Source organism: Narcine bancroftii, chromosome 4, assembly GCF_036971445.1.
Source record: "Narcine bancroftii isolate sNarBan1 chromosome 4, sNarBan1.hap1, whole genome shotgun sequence".
Classification (NCBI taxonomy): Eukaryota; Metazoa; Chordata; class Chondrichthyes; order Torpediniformes; family Narcinidae; genus Narcine; species Narcine bancroftii.
In genome coordinates, this window is record NC_091472.1 from 221,336,873 (window position 1) to 221,349,267 (window position 12,395).

At 43.9% G+C, this 12,395-nt stretch overlaps 1 long non-coding RNA gene across 4 annotated transcripts in view; it reads left to right on the forward strand.

Annotated features, from left to right (window-relative positions):
• LOC138761607 (uncharacterized) overlaps nt 1-12,395 on the forward strand; it is a 113,649-nt gene that overhangs the window by 10,508 nt on the left and 90,746 nt on the right. For all 4 annotated transcript variants that reach the window (XR_011356393.1, XR_011356391.1, XR_011356390.1 and 1 more), the window contains exon 2: nt 5,980-6,077. This is a non-coding gene — a long non-coding RNA (uncharacterized lncRNA). The remainder of the gene's footprint in view (nt 1-5,979; nt 6,078-12,395) is intronic.

Genomic DNA, 12,395 nt, shown 5'->3' on the forward strand with positions numbered 1-12,395 from the left:
TCCTCCTCATCTCTATCTTAAGTCTCTTCACAGCCAGGGCTAACCAGAAACCATGGTTGGATGCAGAGGCCCGGACCCTTCTCAGAGCTCGTGATACTGCCTTCAGGACAAGGGATAGGATGGAACCAAGATCAGCCAGGGCTGAACTCTCCCATGCAAAGTGAGGGTATTCACAGAAGGTCCACATTTGCATATGATGCTGCTGCAAAACACTGAATGTCATGACAATAAATTCTGATTCTGATAGCTTGACCTTTCACTCTGTCCTGACCCACCTGGAGAATGACACGTCATATGTCAGGCTCCTGTTCATTGAATTCAGCTGGGCATTTAATACAATCATTCCTCAGCGCTGATGGAGAAACTGTCCATGCTTGGACTCAGCACCCTTCTCAGTAACTGAATTCTGGACTTCCTAACGGAAAGATCACAGTTTGTCTGGTTCAGTAACAGAATGTCAAACACTGTCATGCTGAGCACTATGTGCTCAGCCCACTCCTGTTCATACTACTGACCCATAAATTCATCACCAGATCCAGCTCCAACAGTGTCATCAAGTTTGCAGATGATGAAACAGTTATTGGCCTCATCAGCAACAACGATGAGTTGCTCTACAGAAAAGAGGTAGAAAATCTCATGAAATAGTGTGAGAGTAACAACCTGAGTCTCAATTAAGTCAAAACAAAGTTTTGAATCGTGGACTTCAGGAGAACCAGAATGATTACCCTTCACTACACATCAACCACTCTATAGTGGAGAGTACCAAGTTCATTGGAGTTCACTTAACTAGTGATCTATCATGGTCACTCAACATCTCCTTACTTGTCAGGAAGATGCAACAGCAACTATACTTCCTGAGAAGACTGAACCAGGCAAAACTACCAGCCACCATTATGTCAACATCCATAGGAGCTCTATCAAGAGCTTCCTTCCAGCTGCATCACAGATTGGTTGCTGCCGACAAATGGATTGCATGTCAATCCACAGGACCATAAGAGTGGTAGAGAGGATCACTGGAGTTTCCCATTACCCCCCCACCATTGATCTATCGGGATCTGTGTCTGAAGAGGTTGCACAAAATCATTGAGGGCCCCTTCCACCCTGCACACAACATCTTTCAGCTTCTTCCATTAGGAAAGAGATGCAGGAGGATCAAAACCAGCACCACCAGGTTGAGGAACAGCTTCTTCCCAAGGACAGTGAAAATGCTGAAAAAAAACAAAGGAGCTGCTCACACTAACCATCTGAAACTCTCATATACATGAGCCAATATTTATTCATATATTTGTATATCTGAATACTTGTCCTGCATATATATTGTTTGTCTGTATGTGTGTTATGTCTGGTTGTATGTCTGCATGTTTTGCACCGAGGACTGGAGAACGCTATTTCATTTAGTACAATCAGATGACAATAAACCTGACTATATGTTTCTATAACTTCCTCCCTCATCTTTTCAAACTCCATTGAATGTAGTCCCAGGCTACACAATCTCTTCTCATTAGCTAACCCCTTCCTTTCCGAATCTGATGAACCTCCTCTATACTGCCTTCAAAGCCAGGATACCCTTATATTAACTTAAACCAGATTGTGCCCAGTACTCCAGGAGGAGCCTCATAATTACCCTGTATTTTTGCAGCAGCAGACCCTCCCTGACTTTAAATGGCATCCCTCTAGAAATGAAGGCCAACATCCTGCTTGTTTTCTTGATTACCTGCTACATGTGCAAACTAACTTTTTGTAATTCTTGTACAAGCACTCCCAGATCTCCCTGAGCAACAGCAATTTTTTACCATTTAAATAATAGTATGATTTACTCTTTTTCCCTCCCAAGTGGATAACCTCACATTTACCAATGCCATACTCCATCTTCCACACTCTTGCCCACTCATTTAATTTATCCATATTTTTCTGCAATCTTTCTAGGTCCTCCACAATTTGCTTTTCCACTCAACTTAGTGTTATCAGCAAACTTAGATACACTATAGTTCATCCCCACCTCCATATCATTTATGGCTGTTGTGAACAGTTGTAGGACCAGCACCTACCCCTGCAGCAATAAGCATTGAATATCTATCAGAGAAACCCCATTTATCTCAAATTTCTGCCTTTTATTAGTTAACCAATTCTCTTTTCATCCTAATACTCTGTGCAAAAGAGTCTTATAAGGAGGTCTTTTGTGCAGCACTTGATGGAGCACCTTCTGGAAATCCAAGTATATCACATCTACCTGTTCTCCCCCTTTCCACTGTGCTCATTGTATGCTTAAAGAAATTAGAAGATGTTAAACATGATCTGTCCTTCCTTAATTCATGCTGTATCCACCTGATGGAACAATTTCTTTCCAGATTTTTTACTATTTCTTACTTAATGATAGCTTCAAGTATTTTCACGACTATAGACATTAAGCTAACTGGCTATTGTTACTTTTTTTTTGCAAGCAATAGCATTACATTATTTATTGCATTTGCTCTTCCTACCCAGTGGAATCTGCCCAGAGTCCAGAGAAATTTGGTAAATTACCACAAATGTATCTGCTATAATTTCTGCTATTTCTTTCAGTATTCTGTGATCCATTCCATCAGGACCAACAGATTTATCTTCCTTTAGGCCCACCAATTGCCCAGCACAATCTCTTTGGTGATAGCTATTGTCCCGAGTTCCTCACCTCCTATCACCTCATTCAATCACATCAATCGTTGGCAGTTAGGAGTAGAAAATTAATACTGATATTTCCTGCAATATCCATAATAATAATAAATAAAACTAAGGGAGATACCTGTGCAGGAATATAATTATTATTTGTCTTATATGTGCAGGAAAGCAGACATGAGGATTAAAATAAATAAATCTTTTAAAATGGCAAGTGATATGAAGGAAACAATTTTTAAACAATGATGCAGTGATCCTGGCTTTATAAGCAAGTATAGAGTACAAAAGAGACAAAATTATACAACATAATATTAGATCTAACTAACTAGTAATTTATGTCCAGTTCTGAAACTATAATTATTATGAGGCTTAGGGTAGTTGGTAGAATGGCCTGGAGATGCAAGACAGCTTAAATGAAAAGATTAGAGATGGCAACATTGATCTCAGCAGAGAAATTTAAGAGATGATTTAATAACAATGTTCTCTATCATAAAAAGTATTAATAGAATTTGGCCTCGGGTGAAGTGCTGGAAGTCTGTAGGATGGCTAATGTAGTATCATTATTTAAAGAGTGCAGCAAAGAGAAGCAAGGGAATTAGAGGTCAGTGAACCAGACATCAGTAGTGCGAAAGTTTCTAGAAGGAAGTCTAAGAGAGAGGAGCTACAAGCATTTGGAAAGGCAGGAACTAATTAAAATTGGATAGGCATAGATTTGTGCATGTGAGATATATCTCACAAATCTGACAGAATGTTTTGAAGATGTGTACAAGACAACTGAGGAGGGCAAAATGGTGGCTATTGTATGATGGACTTTATATATGCTTTTTAATAAAGACTTGTATGGAAGGTTAGATCATTTGTGATTGAAGGTGAGCTGTCCAATTGGATTCAAAACTAGATTAGTGGAAGAAGTCAGATAGTAGTTGTTGGTTGGTTTTCTGACTGGAATTCAATGTTGAGCCCACTGTTGATTGCTATCTATATAATTTATAGAGCAATCTCGTTAACGTGAATAGCAAATTTGCAGGCAACACCAAAATGGTCCTGAAGTGGACAGTGAGGAAGAATGCTTAAGATGACAAAGGATAAGATCTAGATCAGTTGGAAGGTTAGGTCAAGGAGTGGCAAATAGAATCTAACTCTGATTAATGTGATATGTTTTTTTAGTAAGTCAAATCAGGGAAGAACTTACACAGTAAACAGTAGAGTGTAATAGAATAAAGAGATCTCTGGGTACAAATGCATAATTGCATGAAAGAGATGACTCAGATGGACAACGTCATGAAGAAAGCATTTGGCATCCTTGCCTACAAAGGGAGAGGTATTGAGTTAAAAGATTGGGACCTCATGATATTCAGTACAAGGCATTGGAGAGATTAATTCCAGGAAGGTTACCAATTGGTGGGAAGGGGTCAAGAGGAAATTCATCCAGATGGTGCTAGGACTGAAGGGCTTAGTTTAAAATTTTCTTGTACAGTATCAACAGATTTTATACATCTCTTAATGTCACTTTTGACTACATTCATATCTTGCTTCATATTTGACATCTTTCCATAAAGTATGCATCTTCATTTTCACCTCCATAAATCCATGATTCATTTGATCTGATATTTGTTTTGACATATTACCCATCTGATAGGCAATCCCTTCCAGAACTGTAAATACTGAATCCATTACCGGTTCCGATTCCACTTTTTGAGGTTTACCTTCATGGGTTGCTGGTCCCCTCTGCTGGATGTATTCTGCAAAGGTAAGTAATTCCTCTTCTTCTGTCGGTGTGGATGGCTTGGCAGTGCGGCTGCGGGTCTGGACACCCGACGCAGCCCACACCTTATCAAGGAGCTCCCAGACCCGCGACGCTCCACGCAAGCCGGGCAAAGCCATGGGGTGCGTCGGAGTGTCTTCCGATGCTACTCCGCGTGTCCCCAGGTCGCCCGGCAAGATCGCGGGGCCACGGGTCTCCCTGTCATCTGCGCGCATGGCTTCTTGTGCGCACAGATCGGCAGGTGCTGGCGCCATCTTGCGGGAGCAAATTCGGCGCCAGTGTCAAAATCGGCTGGGCTGGGGTCCTCTGGGCCTTAGGAATTGCCAAAATCTACTCCGAGGATTCCACTGTTAAGATTGGCCTCAATTCTTCCGTACTTTTAAATGGCAATTTCTTTTGAAGTTGAGCCTTAGATTTTTTTTACATTAGTTCCCATAATAATTTACTATTGTTTAAAACATTAAAAATATTATTTTTAACTAATTTTAAACAACTTAAAGTCAGGCGTTTAGTGTTCCGGCTGGGAGAAGGTGGAATACACGTCTTGCCTTTACGCCATCTTGCCACGACCCCCTCCCCCCCAGACTGAAGGGCTTAGCTGAGGGAGAGACTGGATAGGCTTGGTTTTTATTCCATGAAGTTTAGAAAGCTGAAGGATGACCTAATGGAAATTTACAAAATCATGAGGGACCTAGATAAAGTGAATGCACAGTCTTTTTTCTAGGACACAGGTTTAGGAAAGGAACATATTTAAGTGGCTACCCATTTCAAATCCCTGCCCCATTCTCTTGCTGACATGTCTGTCCATGATCTCTTGCACTGCCAGATTGAGATCACCTGCAAATTGGAGGTACAACACCTCATATTCTGTCTGGGCACCCACCAACTGGATGGCTTTAACATCGACTTCTCTAGTTTCTGTTAGGCCCCCACCCCATCTTTCCCTATATTTCCTTTCCTCTAGCTCTGTCGCTCTCTCTCTTTTCCCTTCTTTCATCAATTCTCATTTTTCCTTTCTCCTGTCCCCTCATCATATCTAATTAACACCTTTTGTCTGTTGGTCTGTATGCCTCACCCTGCCATTCTTCCCTTTTCACCAGTCTTTTAATACAGGCACCTTCTCAGGCACAAAATGTCAGTAATACATCTTTACTTCATATGGATGCTGTGAGACCTACTGAGTTTCTCCAGCATTTCTATGCTTTTACTAAAATAACAGCATCTGCAGATTTTTGTGTTTCGCTCGATATTTAAGAAGAACCTGAAGTTTTTTCATTTAGGGAAAACTATAGAAGCAGGAAGAATTACAACATTCTGAAGACATTTGGCAGATAGATGGATAGTCCAAATGCAGGCAAATGGCACTAGCCCAGAATGCCAACTTGGTTGGCATGAATGAATTGGGCTGAAATGCTGTTCCATGCTGTCAGACTGTATGACTCATAGATACAGTGAAACTTCTTTTGTTCCACAACTCCATTAGGTGCAATTGAGTAGGTGATCTCTTCTGCCCAGTATATCATTAACTTAGTCTTGATCTTCCAATACTTTTTTTTCCTCAGATGACCGAAGCTGGTGAACTGATGGTAAATTTCAACAGTGATGTTGCTTTATCACAAATGCGTTTTTAAAATGTGGACAGTCCATCTCCAATGACGAGGTAAAAATAATTTGTAACGTAAAAAAATCCTAGAATAGCATTTTCGTGCAATTTTATAGGCAGTGTCACATAATGGAGATTATTTCTTTGTATTTTCGATGGACTAAATCTAAATAGCAGTTTGGGAATACCTCTTAAGCCGCTGGGAGTAAGCAATTGAAGAGGACCCTTCTGATGACCTTGCTCTCCAGTAGAGAGTAAGGGTAACTCCTCTGCATTTATCACAATCCAATTTGTCTCCTTTCTTCAAAATAGTTATGATTATGGCATCTTCTCTCCCTAGTTATTGGAATTATGAAAATTCAAGAGGTAGAGATAAAAAAGAAAGGAACCATTTAAAAACAAGGGTGGGAATTTTTTTTAAATCAAGCTGTTGGTTAACTTGAAACCAGTTTAGGTAGATAAGTACAAGGGTTATGAGTTCATCTCTTCACATGTCTGGAATATATTTAAATTGCTTGAATCATTGATCTGTGCCAAATACTTTAAATCATTTAAATTATCTGCTGAATATGTCCATGTCTAGGTTGGTGTTATTGCTACACTACTTCAGCAACTTGGATTTGATACTGCCTTTGGGTACAGTTGGCGATTTATGCATTTTCTCCATGACTGAATGGATTTTTCCTAGATACTTCACATCACAAAAACTTTCTAATAGTTTAATCTGCAGTGGTAAATTGACTTGGTATAGAGGGAAGCAGGTGTATTAGGAGATTTGATGGGAATTTAATGGCAATTTGTGAGAAAATGGGTTACAAATAAGCGTGGGGAAAAATATGGGAGTGCTCTGAAACCTGCATGGACTTGATAGAAGAAAGTAACCAACAAAAAAAAAGCTATGTTTTAAATTTAAAGCCACATGATGACACAAAAATTGGCAGACTAGCAGATAACAAAGAAGGTTGTAAAAGGATGCGGAGGGACATTAATCAGTTGAAAAATTGGGCAGATGGAATTTAATCCAGATAGTGTGAGATAATGTATTTTGGGGTGTCAAAGGCTACTGCAATTGGCAGGAACCTCAGGAGTGTTGATGTACATGGGTACCTTGGGGTGCAAGTTCATAGTTCACTGAAAATTATGACATGGGTGGGTAAGTAGTAAAGAAGGCATTTATTTTGCTAAATTGGTCCAACCATTGAGTTTAAGAGTTGGGATATTTTGCAGTTTTCTCAGTCTGTACTTGGAGTATCATGTTCTGGCTGCTACACAAAAGAAAAAATGTGATAGCACTAAAAAGAGTGCAGAAGAGATTTACCAGATTGTTCCCTGATATGAAGTGGTTTACTAAAAAAGAGATTGCTTGTGCTGGGTTTAATCTCACTGGAACATAGGAAGCTGAGGGGTGACCTTATAGGCGGGGGGGGGGGGGGGGGGGGTGTATTAAATAATGAAGGGCATAGATAATGTCTTTTTCCTGGGATAGGGGAGTCTAAAATTACAAATCACAAATTTAAGGTTAGAGGGGAAGAATTTAAAGGGAACCTGAAGAACAGGTTTCTCCACACAGAGAGTGGTGATTTTATGGAATAAGCTGCTAGAGGAAAGAGGCATAAACAATTGTAAGGTTTAAAAGGCATGTGGACTTGGATGGGAAAGGAGATTAAGTGATGGGCCTAGTACAGGCAAATAAGTCTAGCTTACATGTCTGGGTTGATGGTCCCATTTCTGTGCTGAACAGCTCTAAGCCTCCATGATTCTGAATATCATTGGATTTATTTTCATAAATTCTGCATCCTCTAGTTCTAGATTTTCTTGCCCAGAGTAAACAATTCCAACCATCTATCCTATTCATAATTATTTTTAAAACTCCTATAAGGTCACTCCTTTTATTCATTCCACATGAATAACCAAGCCTATTCCATTTCTCCTTCTAAACTACAAGCCTCCATTCCAAGCAGCATCCTGGTACACCACTTCTACACTCTACCATTACCATATAATTGCTGTGATGTGGTGACCAGAACTGTATACAATACCTCAAATGCAACCTAACCCATATTTTTTTTCAGCCACGATATGGCATCCCATCCCATGAGGGCAAGTAATATCAAATGCTACTCCGGTGTCACCATTTTCAAGGTACTGTGGAGTTGCACCACTCTACACATCAATACTCCTAAGATCACTGCCATTTGCTCCACATTTTCTACCAAAATGACTTGACAAAGGGCATTACTTCACATTTCATTCCCCCAAACTTTCCAAATGATCCCTATCTCTTAGTATCCTTAGACACCTTTTATTTACAACTCCACTGCAAACTTATTAATCATACCACCTACATTCTCATCCAATTTATTTTGAGATTCCACGTGCAGAAATCCATCCAAAGTATGGTTAAGCTGAGAGATCATCCATTTAACAAACATCAATATTCTTTGAATGACTAATATTTTATGGCAATGGTGTCCACAGATTGATTCAGTAAAATAATCTCTTATAGCCAACTACTACAAAGTAACACACACACTTGCAGAATGGGAGGTTAAGCTCTGAGATTTACTGGGGCTGGAATGACTCCTATTATAGGGTTGGAGTTCCTGCCATTTGATTGGGTGACATCAGTGCATGAATAACAATAGTGGGCGGGAACATTCTTCCATGTGAATACCCTTCTTCTCCAGCCTGCTATTGATTAGCTGGGCAGCTTGGTCAGAGCCATTTTAGGGCTGCTGGTCTTGTACTGCTCCAGCTTTCAACCGTGCTGGTTCACTGTGTTAAGGGATGTGTTACAGTGTATTATGCTGCAGTTTACTACTGCGTGTGCGACGCGATGTGCCGGTTCAATCTCCGTGGTGGTGGCCTGCCATATGAACCCCCACCTAGAACTGGCTCATAGTGTCCTTGGATGCAGACCCCAATGTCTTTGGTGGTTTGTCTCTGCGTCGAGGTGCTGGCGACCACAGGTTGTGTCAGATCTGTGTATGCCAGCTTGAGCCTGTCTGCGGTGAAGACCTCTGGTTTGCCACTGATGTCCAATTCGAAGGTGGCCCTATAGTTCCAGATGACTTGGAAGGGGCTTTCATAGGGTTTCTATAGCGGTGGATGGTGTAGCCCTCTGCACACAAACACATACTCACAGACTTGGAGTCTTTAGGGATGTTGAACTTGGCTTGCCCGTGTCTGGAGGGTGGGACTGGAGCCAAGTTACCGATTTCTTTTCTTGCAGCCTGTCCAGGAAAGTGGTTGTACCCTTCTGGCCGGTAGGACAAAATCCCCAGGGACCATGAGTGGAGTTCCATGGATGAACTCGGCGGAGGATGAGAGGAAGTCTTCCTTCTGGGATGTACAAATTCCTAGTAGTGCCCTTCGTCCACCCAGTTGGAGTCCTTGAGTCTGGTCATAAGGGTGGCATTGAGGTGCCCATTAGACTGCGGGTGGAATGCTGTCGTGTGGTGTAGCTGAGCGCCCCACAGGTTGGCAACATCGATCCACAGGCTAGAGGTAAATTGTGTGCCTCTGTCAGAGGTTATGTGGCATGGTAGCCCAAACTTTACAACCCAGGACAAGATAAGTGCCTTGGCACAGGACCTGGTGGATGTGTTGGCCAGGGGGATTACTTCTGGACACTAGGTGAAACGGTTGACCACCATGAACAGGTAGTGGAAACCCTGTGAGACTGGTAAGGGTGAATGCGGTCAAACCTTCGTTCCGTTGGCTCGAGAGGCTGTGGGGGGGACCTTAGTGTGCCGCTGTACCTTGGCTGTTTGGCACTGCATGCACATCTTGGCCCACCTGCTGACTTGTTTCCACAACCCACGCCATGAGTAATTGCTGGCCACCAACCAGACCGTGGACCTGATTGATGGATGTGCCAACCCATGGATGGAGTCGAAAACTTGTCACCTCCATGGCATTGGGACAATAAGTCGAACCTGCCCGGTGGCCACGTCGCGCAGGAGGGTAGTGTTACCTGTGCCGACTGGGATATCCTGAAGCTTCAGCCCTGTGACAGTGGTCCTGTACTGAGGTATCTCGTTGTCCTGCTGCTGCCGCCTGTGCAGGACAACGAGATAGCCAGAGAGTGGATGCTCTGTCTCGACAAGGCGTCCGTGACCACATTGTTTTTTCCCCCAAGATGTGCCTTGCGCCAGTGGTGTACTCCGAGGCGCAAGATCAGTGTCTCTGGTGGTGGGCTGACCAGGGGTCGGAGATTTTGGCCAGGGCGAACATCAGTGGCTTGTGGTCCATGAAAGCCCTTCCCTCTAGGAAGTACCGGAAGTGGTGGATGGCTAAGTACAGTGCCAGTGGCTCTCTGTCAAAAGCACTGTACTTTAGCTCAGGGGGCCGCAGATGTTTGCTGAAGAAAGCTAGTGGACGCCAACTTCCTTCTATCTGCTGCTCCGGAACTCCACCATTCCTGAGGCATTAACCATGAGGGCTGTGGGTGCGTCTGACCTGGGGTGGACATTAGCCAAGGCTTCCTTTGCTTCCATGAACGCTCATGCGGAGTCATCATCCCAGGTCAAGTCCTTCGCCTTGCTGGTCATCCGGGTGAAGAGTAGGCGCTTGGTTCAAGCCGCTGCGGGGATGTATCTGTGATAAAAGTTGACCATCCCCACCAACTCCTGCAGTTCTTTGGTTATACTGGGCCTCGGTAAATTGTAGATAGCCTCCACCTTGCTGAGTAGTGGTGGAGTCCCGCATTTGATAATCCTGTGGCCCAGGAAGTCAATTGTGTTCAGCCCGAACTGGCAGTTAGCCAGCTTGATAGTAAGGCCAAACTTACATAGTTGACTGTAAAGGCTTCAGAGGTGTTGTAGATGTCCCTGCCGGATTCTGCTCACCACCAGGATATCATCTAAGAAGGTGCCATCCAGGTCTTGGCTCATTGCATCCATCAGTTGCTGGAAGATCTGTGCCACATTCTTGAGCCTGAATGGCATCTTTAGGAACTCGAACAGTCCAAACGGAGTGATGATGGCTGTCTTGTGGATATCATCAGGGTGTACCGCAATTTGGTGATACCCTCGCACCATCCACTTTGGAGAAGATTGTCGCTCTGTGCAGGTTTGCCACAAAGTCCTGGATATGCGGCACGGGGTAACAATCTGGAGTGGTGGCCTTGTTAAGCCAGCAGTAGTTGCCACATGGTCTCCAGCCCCCAGATGCTTTAGGCACCAAGTGCAGGGGAGAAGCCCATGGACTGTCCTACCGCTGAACGATGCCTAATTCCTCAAGCTTGTGGAACTCCTTCTTGGCCAGTTGAAGCTTCTCCGGGGGAAGTCGTCTCACTCTTGCATAGAGAGGTGGACCCTTGGTAAAAATGTGATGCCTGATACCATGTCAGGGCACCTCCACCATTAACTGAGGGGAAAGGATTACCAGGGACTAGGCCAGCACCTTGGAGAACTCATTGTCTGAGCTGTGCTATGAGCCCAGCGCCCCTCAGTGCGAAGGTTTGGAACATCTCTGTGTGCACAAGTCTCTTGCCCTTGAGGTCTTCTAGGAGGTTGTTGGCCTGCAGGAAGTCCGCTCCGAAGAGTGGCTGTTCCACTCTGGCCAGCGTGAATTCCCACGAGAAGTGACTGCCTATGAACTGCAGCTTGGTCCTACGTATGCTGCTGTTGTTGGCAGCCCTCAATGCGGGGCCTGCTTGCCTGCATCTAGTGTTGGAGGCATCATGCTGACCTTCACTTCTGTATCCATCAAGAATCATCTACTGGAAAGGCAATCCCATTCGTACAGGAGGCTCTCTCAAAGGCCAGCTGCTGTGGCCATCAGCGATGGCTGGCCTTGTCATTTCTCTGGAACTCACAGGGCGACTGACATCGGTGAGCCTCGGAGCCCCATCTTTAGCATTAGAAGTCCCATCTCTCCTTGAACTCTTCTCTGCTGCTCCCTTCCAGGTCCTGCCTTGGTATGGTTGCGAGACTTTGTGATGAGCCCCATGGTAGCTGAGCACTTCTGCTTTTGCTTCCACAGAATATCTGCCCATGTTTCGACTTTCTGGAGGTCGCTGAAATCCACGTCAGCCAGGAGCACGGATGTCCTTGGGCAGCTGCTCCAAGAAAGCTTGCTCAAATATGATGCAAGACTCGTGGTCTCCCAGGAGGGCCAGCATCTCATTCATGATCGCTGATAGGGATCTTCCCCCTAGCCCATCCAGGTGGAGCTGTCGTGCCCCTCTCTCTCGCCACGAGAGACCGAAGGTCTCGGTTAATAGCTCTTTGAAGGTAAGTGCCTTCTGATGGTGGCCTGTGGATGAAGTTGGCCACTCTGTCTGCAGTCTCTGGATCCAGGGCACTGACCACGTGGACTCAGATGTGATACCCCAAATCTGGAACTGAGCCTCGGCCTGGTCGAACCACA